Source organism: Dipodomys merriami, unplaced genomic scaffold (genome assembly GCF_024711535.1).
Source record: "Dipodomys merriami isolate MVZ:Mamm:240054 unplaced genomic scaffold, mDipMer1.0.p SCAF_23, whole genome shotgun sequence".
NCBI lineage: Eukaryota > Metazoa > Chordata > Mammalia > Rodentia > Heteromyidae > Dipodomys > Dipodomys merriami.
This window is the reverse complement of record NW_027203715.1, coordinates 14,070,267-14,078,799: the sequence shown is the minus strand read 5'-3', so window position 1 is coordinate 14,078,799 and position 8,533 is coordinate 14,070,267.

Genomic DNA, 8,533 nt, shown 5'->3' with positions numbered 1-8,533 from the left:
ATGCTAACCCTAAATCTCACCCTCAGCCTAACCCTCACAATATCCCTTACCCTCACCCTAAACCTAACCCTAACCCTAAAGCTAATGCTAACCCTAAATCAATCCCTCAGCCTAACCCTCACGCTATCCCTTGCCCTCACCCTAAACCTAACCCTAACCGTCACACTAAACTTAACCCTCACCCTAACCCTAACCCTAAACCTCAGACTAAACGTAACCTTCACCCTAATCCTAACCCTACAACTGAACCTAACCCTCACCCTAAACCTAACCCTAACACTAATCTGCACCCTATCCCTAACCTTAACCCTCACCCTCACCCTCATCCTAACCCTAATGCTAACCCTCACCTTCACCCTCACCCTCACCCTCACCCTAACCCTAAACCTCACCATAACCCTAAAACTCACCCTCACCCTAACACTTACCCAGAACCTAAACCTCACCCTAACCCTAACCATAAACCTAACCCTCACCCTAACCATCACCCTAACCCTAACGATAACCCTAAACCTAAAACTCAAACTAACATCACCTTAACCCTAATCCTCACCCTCAAGCTATCCCTCACCCTAATCTTTACCCTCAACCTAACCCAAACCCTAACCCTAAACCTAACACTCACACTAACCCTAACCCTAAACCTCAGCCTAAACCTTATCATAACCCTAAACCTAACCCTAAACCTAACCCTCACCCTAACCCTAACCCTAACATTAACACTCACCCTAACCCTAACCATAAACCTCAGCCTAAAGCTCGTCCTAAACCTAACCCTAACCCTAACCCTCACCCTCACCCTAACCCTAACCCTAACCCTAACCCTAACCCTCACCCTAACCCAAAACTTAACACTCACCGTAACCCTCATCCTAACACTTACCCTCAATCTAACCCTAACACTAACCCTAAACCTTACCTTAACTCCCACCCAAACACTCACCCTGACCCTAACCCTCAACCTCACACTAAACATCACCCTAAACCTAACCCTCAATCTAACCCTAACCCTAACCCTCACCCTAACCGTAACCTCACCGTAACCCTAACCCTCACACTAACCCTAACCCTAACCCTCACACTCACCCTAATGCTAACCCTAACCCTAACCCACACCCTCACCCAAACCCTCACCTTAACCGTAACCGTAACCCATACCTACCCGAAAACCTCACCCTCACCCTCATGCTCATCTTAACCCTCACCCTCACCCTAGCCCTCACCCTAACACTTACACTCACCTTAACCCTAATCCTAACCCTCACCCTCACCCTCACCCAAACGTAAACCTAACCCTAACACTCATCCTAACACCAACCCCAACCCTAATTCTAACTCTAAACCTTATACTCACCCTAACCCTCACCCTAAACCTTACTGTCACTATAACCCTTACCCTAACCCTCACACTAAACATAATCCAAACACTAACTCTAAAACTATCCCTCAGCCTAACCCTCACCCTAAACCTAACGCTAACCCTAATCCTCACCCTGTCCTTAACCTTAACCCAAACACTCACACTAAACCTCACCCTCACCCTAAACCTAATGCTAACCCTAACCCTCACGATCAGCCTAAACCTCACCATAACCCTTACACTCAACCTAACCCTAAACCTCACCTTCAACCTATCCCTCACCCTAACACTTACTCACACCCTAACCCTCACCCTAACCCTAAACCTAAACCTAACCTTCACCCAAATCCTCACCCTAACCCTAAACATCACGCTTACCCTAACCCTCACCATAAACTTTAGCCTCACCCTAACCCTTAAACTAACCCTAACCCTAACCCTCACACTAACCCTAATCCTAACCCTAACCCTCAGCGTAACCCTTATCCTAACCCTAAACCTAACCCTAACCCTGACCCTAACCCTAATGCTCACACTAATCCTAACCCTAACAATCAGCCTAACCCTCTCCTAATTCTAACACTAACACTAACCCTCACCCTAACCCTAACCCTCATCCTAACCTTAACCTTCACCCTCACCCTCCTCATCACCCTCAGCATCACTCTAGCACTAACACTAAACCTAACCCTAACACTCACCATCAACTTCACCCTAATCATAACCCTAACCCTAACCCTCACCCTATACCTCACCCTCACCCTAACCCTAAACCTAACCCTATCCCTCACACGCACATTCACCCTAACCCTAACATAAACCCTAAACCACATCCTCACACTAAACCTCACCCTATCCCTTACCCTCACCATAACCTTAACCCTAACCCTAAACCTAATCCTTACCCTAACCATAACGCTCACCCACAACCTAAACCTCACCCTCAGGCAAACAGTCACCCTCACCCTAACACTCTCCCTAAATCTAATCCTAACCCTAACCCTAACCTTCACCCTCACACTGATCCTCAATTTCAGTCTAACCCTAACGCTAACCCTATTCATAATCCTAACCCTCACACTCAACCTCACCCTAAATCAAACCCTAACCCTCACCCTCACCCTCACCCTCATTCTAAACATCACGCTAACCCTAACCCTCACCCTAACCCTAACCCTCACCCTAAAACTAACCCTAAAACTCACCCTAATGCAAACTCTCACCCTAACCCTTACGCTAACCCTAAAACTAACCTTAAACCTCACCCTCACCCTAACCCTCACCCTATCCCTTATCCTCACACTAACGCTAACCCTAACCCTCACACTAACCCTAACCCTCACCCTAACCCTATCCCGACAGCTCACCCTAACTCTAACCCTAACGAACACCCTAACCCAACTCTAAACCTATCCCTAAACCTCTCCCTAAACCTCACCGTCACCCTAACCCTCACCGTAACCCTAACCCTCACCCTAACCCGAACAATCACCCTTACCCTAACCCGCACCCTCACCTTAAATATCACCCTATCCCTAACTCTCACCCTAACCCTAACCCTAACTCTCACCCTAACCCTAACCCTCAACCTAAGCCTAACCCTCACCCTGACCCTGACCCTAACCCTAACCCTAACCCAAACCCTTACCCTAACCATTACCCTAAACCTAACCCTCAACCTAAACCTAACCCTCACCCTAACAGTAACAGTCACACTAACCCTAACAGTGACCCTCACCCTCACCCTCATCCTGAACCTCACCCGAACCCTAACCCTCATCTTAACTCTAACGGTAAAACTAATTCTAACCCTAAATCTCACCTTCACCCTACGCCTCACCCTAAGCCTCACCCTAACCCTTACCCACACCCTAACCCTGACCCTAAACCTAACCCTAAACGTAACACTCACCCTAACCCTCACCCTAACCCTAACATAACCCTAACCCCAACACTCATCCTAACCCTCAACCTAACCATATCCCTCACCCTAACGCTAACCCTCACACCAACCTTTACCCTCAACCTAACCCAAACCCTAACCCTAAACCTAACACTCACACTAAGCCTAACCCTAACCCTCAGCCTAACCCTTATCCTAAACCTAACCCTAATCATAACCCTCACCCTAACCCTAACACTCACTCTAACCCTCCCCCTTACCATCAACCTCTACGTCAGCTTAAACCTAATCATTACCCTAATCCTAACCCTCACCCTTAACAGCACCCTAACTCTAACCCTAAACTTCACCCTCACCCTAACCCTAGCCCTCAACCTATACCTCACCCTCACCCTAACCCTAAACCTAACCCTAACCCTCATCCTAACCCTCATCCTAGCACTAACACTAACACTAACCCTTATCATTACACTAAACCTTACCCTCAACATAACCCTAATCCTCATCCTCAACCGAAACCTCACGTTCACCCTAACCCTCAACCTAACCCTAACCCTAACCCTAAACCTAACCCTAACCCTAATCCTAAACCAAAACCTCACCCTCAAACTAACCCTAACCCTAAGGCTAAACCTCACACTCACCCTCACAATAACCTTCACACTCAACCTAACACTCACCCTAACCCTAACCCTAACCCTCACTCTAACCCTAACCCTAAACGTATCCCTCAACCTAACCCTAACCCTAGCCTTAACCCTCACCCTCACACTAACCCTAAACCTAACGCTAACCCTCACCCAAACCATAACCCTCACCTTAACCCTAACCCTCACCTTAGCCCTGAGCCAAACCCTAACCCTCACCTTCACGCTAATCCTCACCATAACCCTAATGCTAACCCTACCCCTCAACCTCACCCTAACCTTCATTGTAACCCATACCCACAACCTAAATTTACCCTAACCCTAACCCTAAACGTAACCCTCACCCTCTACCTAACCCTAATCCTAACCATTACCCTAAGCCTAACCCTCACCCTAATCATCACCCTAACCCTCACCCTAAATCTAACCCTCAGCCTCACCCTAAACCTCACCCAAAACTATACCCTCAACCTAACCCAAACCCTAACCCTAAACCTAACAGTGACCCTAACCCTAACCCTAACCCTCAGCCTAGCCCTTATCCTAAACCTAATCCTAACCCTAAAGCTAACCCTCACCTTAACTCTAACAATAACTCTAACCCTCAGCATAACCCTAACCCTCACCTTCACCCTAACCCTCTCCCTAACCCTTACCCTCAACATAAACCTATCCCCAGCCCTAAACCTAACCCTAAATCTCAACCAAAAACTCAACCTCACCCTAACCCTGAACCTCACACCAAAAATCACCCTAACCCTAACCCTCAACCTAACTCTAACCCTAACCCTCACCCTCACCCTCACACTCACACTCAACCTAACCCTCAACCTAACCCTTACCCTCAACCTAAACCTAACCCTAACACTCACCCACCCCTAACCCTCACCCTAACGCTAAACCTACCCCTCACCCTATCCCTCACCCTAACCCTGAGCCTAACACTAACCCTCACCCTAAACCTAAAGATAACCCTCACCCTCACCCTAAAACTCACCGTCACCCTAACACTCAACCTAAACGTAACCCTCACCCAGACCCTCACCCTCACCCTCATCTGAACCCTAACCCTCACCCTAACACTAAACCTCACCCTAAACATCACCGTAACCCTAAACATCACCGAAATCCTAACCCTAACCCGCAGCCTAACCCTAACATTCACAATAACCCTCAATCTAAACATAATTCTCACCCTAAAAATAACCCTAACCCTTAACTAAACGAAAACCTCACCCTCACCCTCACCCTAACCCTCAGACTGACCCTAGCCATCACCCTAACCCTAACCCTAACCCTATCCCTAACCCTAACCCTATCCGTTACTGTCACCCTAAGCCTCACCCTCACCCTAACCCTAACCCTCACCCTAACAGTCACCCTATCCCTAACGCTAAGCCTAACTCTCACCCGCATCCTAACACTCACCCTAACTATATCCCTACACCTCACCCTAACTCTCACCTTAACCCTAACCCTAACCCTCACCTTAAACCTAACCCTCAACCTAACCCTCACCCTCACTCTTAAACTCACCCTCACCGTAGCCCTCACCCTAACCCTAACCCTCAAGGACACCCTAACCCTCACCCTCTCCCGAACCTCCAACCTTACCCTAACACTCTTCCTCACCCAAACCCTCGCCCTCACAATAAACATCACCCTAACCCTACCCCTCAGCCTAACCCTAACCCTCTACCTAACCCTAAACCTCACCCTAATCCTCACCCTAACAATAACCCTAACCCTAACCCTCACACTAACCCTTAACCTAACACTAAGCCTCACCCTAAACCTAGCCCTCACCCTAACCCTAACCCTCACACTAACCCTAAACCTCGCCCACATCCTAACCCTCACCATTACCCGATAGCTCATCCTCACCCTAACATTCACACTAACCTTAACCCTAACCCTAATCCTAAACCTAACCCTCAACCTCACACTCACCCTCACCATAAGCCTAAACCCAGCCCTAAACCTAAACCTAACCCTCCCCCTCACCCTAAACCTAACCCTCACCCTAACGCTCACACTATCCCTAATGCTAACCCTACACCTCCCCCTCCGCCTAACCCTCACCCTAACCCTTATGTTCACACTAACCCTAACCCTAATCCTAACGCTAAACCTCACACTAACCCTAATCCTCACCGTATCCCTAACTCTAACCCTAACCCTAACATTAACCCTAAAGCTAACCCTCAACCTCACCCTCACCCTAACACTCACCCGCACCATAAACATCACCCTAACCCTAATCCTCACCCTAAACCTAACCCTAACACTCACCCTAAACTTAACCCTCACCCTAACACTCCCCCTATCCCTAAGCCTAATCCTACACCTCACCCTCAACCTAACACTCAGGCTAACCATTATCCTCACACTAACCCAACTACTAATACTAACCTTAACCCTCACACTAACCCTAATCCTCACCCTATCCCTAACACTAACCCCAACCCTCATCCTAACCCTCACCATCACCCTGTCTAATGCTAACCCTAACTCTCACCCTCACCCTAACCCTCACCCTAAACCATACCCTCGTCCTAACACTAACCCTCACCCTCACCCTAAATCTCACCCTAACCCTTATTCTCACCCTAACACGCAAACTAACCCTAACACTAACACTAACCCTAAACCTAACCCTAAACCTCACCCTCAAACTCACCCTAAGACTCACCCTAACACTTACCCTCACACTAACCTTATCCCTGTCCCTAACCCTAACCTTAACTCTCACCAGAACACTCAATGCTAACCCTACACCTCCCCCTCCGCCTAACCCTCACCCTAACCCTTATGTTCACACTAACCCTAACCCTCACCGTAACCCTCACTCTTACTCTAAACATCACCCTAAACCTCACTCTCACCCTAAGCCTAACCCTAACCCTCACCCTAACCCTAACCCTCACCGTAACCCTATCCCTCACACTAACCCTAACCCTCACCCTCACCCTCACCCACACACTCACCCTAACCCTAATCCTCATCGTAACACTCATGCTCACCCACACCCTCTCCCTAACCCTAATCCAAACCCTAACCCACACCCTCACTCTAATTCTCACCCTGAACCTGACCCTAAACTTTACCTAACCAAAAACCTTACCTTCAACCTCTTCCTCATCCTAACCCTCACCCTCACTCTAACCCTCACCCTAACCCTATCCCTACACCTCACCGTAACTCTCACCCTAACCTTAACGTTAACCCTATACCTCACCATAACCCTAACCCTAAATATAGCCCTAACCCTAAACCTAACCCTCAACCTCACCCTAACCCTAAACCTAACCCTCACTCTCACCCTAACCCTAACCATAAACCTAAACATAACACTCATCCTAACCCTAATCCTAAACCTAATTCTAACCCTAAACCTCACACTCACCCTAACCCTCACCCTAACATTTACCATCAGCCTAACCCTAACCCTAACCCTCACACTAACCCTAACCCTCACACTTAACCTTACAGTACACCTCAGCCTAACCCTCACCCTAAACCTAACCCTAACCCAAATCCTCGCCCTATCCTTAACCTTAACCCAAACCCTCACCCTATCCCTCACTGTCACCCTAACTCTCACCCTTACCTTTACCATCACCCGAACCCTGAGACTCACCGTCACCCTTACCCTCACCCTCACATTTATCCACACCCTAACACTCACACTAAACCTAACCATAAACATAAATTTCACCTTACCCTCAAAATAACCCTAAGCCTCACCCTCAACCTAACCCTCACCCTAAACTTTACCCTCACCCAAACACTTACCCTAACCCTAAACCTAACCCTCATACTAACCCTAACTCCAACCCTCAACCTAAAGCTTATCATAACCCTAAACCTAACCCTAACCCTCACCCTAACCCTAACCCTAACCCTAACCCTCACCTTCACCCTAGCCCTCATCCTAACCCTATTCCTAAAAATAACACTAACCCTAACCCTAATACCCTAACACTAATCCTAAAGCTAACCCTCACCCTCTTCCTCACCCTCACCCTAAACTTCACCCTCAACCTCACCATCACCCTAACCCTCACACTAACCCTAATCCTCACCCTAAACCTAACCCTCACCCTGACCCCTAAACCTAACCCTAACCCTCACCCAAACCCTCAAGCTCAGCCTAAACCTAAACCTATCCCTAATCCTAAACCTAACCCTAACACTCACGCTCACCCTAACCCTAACCTTAAACCTCACTCTCAACCTCACCCTCACCATAAAACTAAGCCTAATCCTAAACCTCACCCTCACCCTAACCCTCACCCAAACTCTTACCCTCATCCTAACCCTCACCGTAAACCTCACCGTCACCCTCACCCTAACCCTAACCATAACCCTCAACCTCAACCTAACCTTCACCCTAAGCCTAACCTTAACCCTCACCCTCACCCTCACCCTCACCCGAAACCTAAGCCTAATCCTAAACCTAACCCTCACCCTAACCCTCACCCTAACCCTAACGCTAACACTCACACAAACCCTTCCCCTACCCCAAACCATATCCCTCACCCTAAACCTCACCCTAATCCTAACCATAACCCAAAACCTCACCCTCAAACTAACCCTCACTCTAACCCTTATCCTCACACT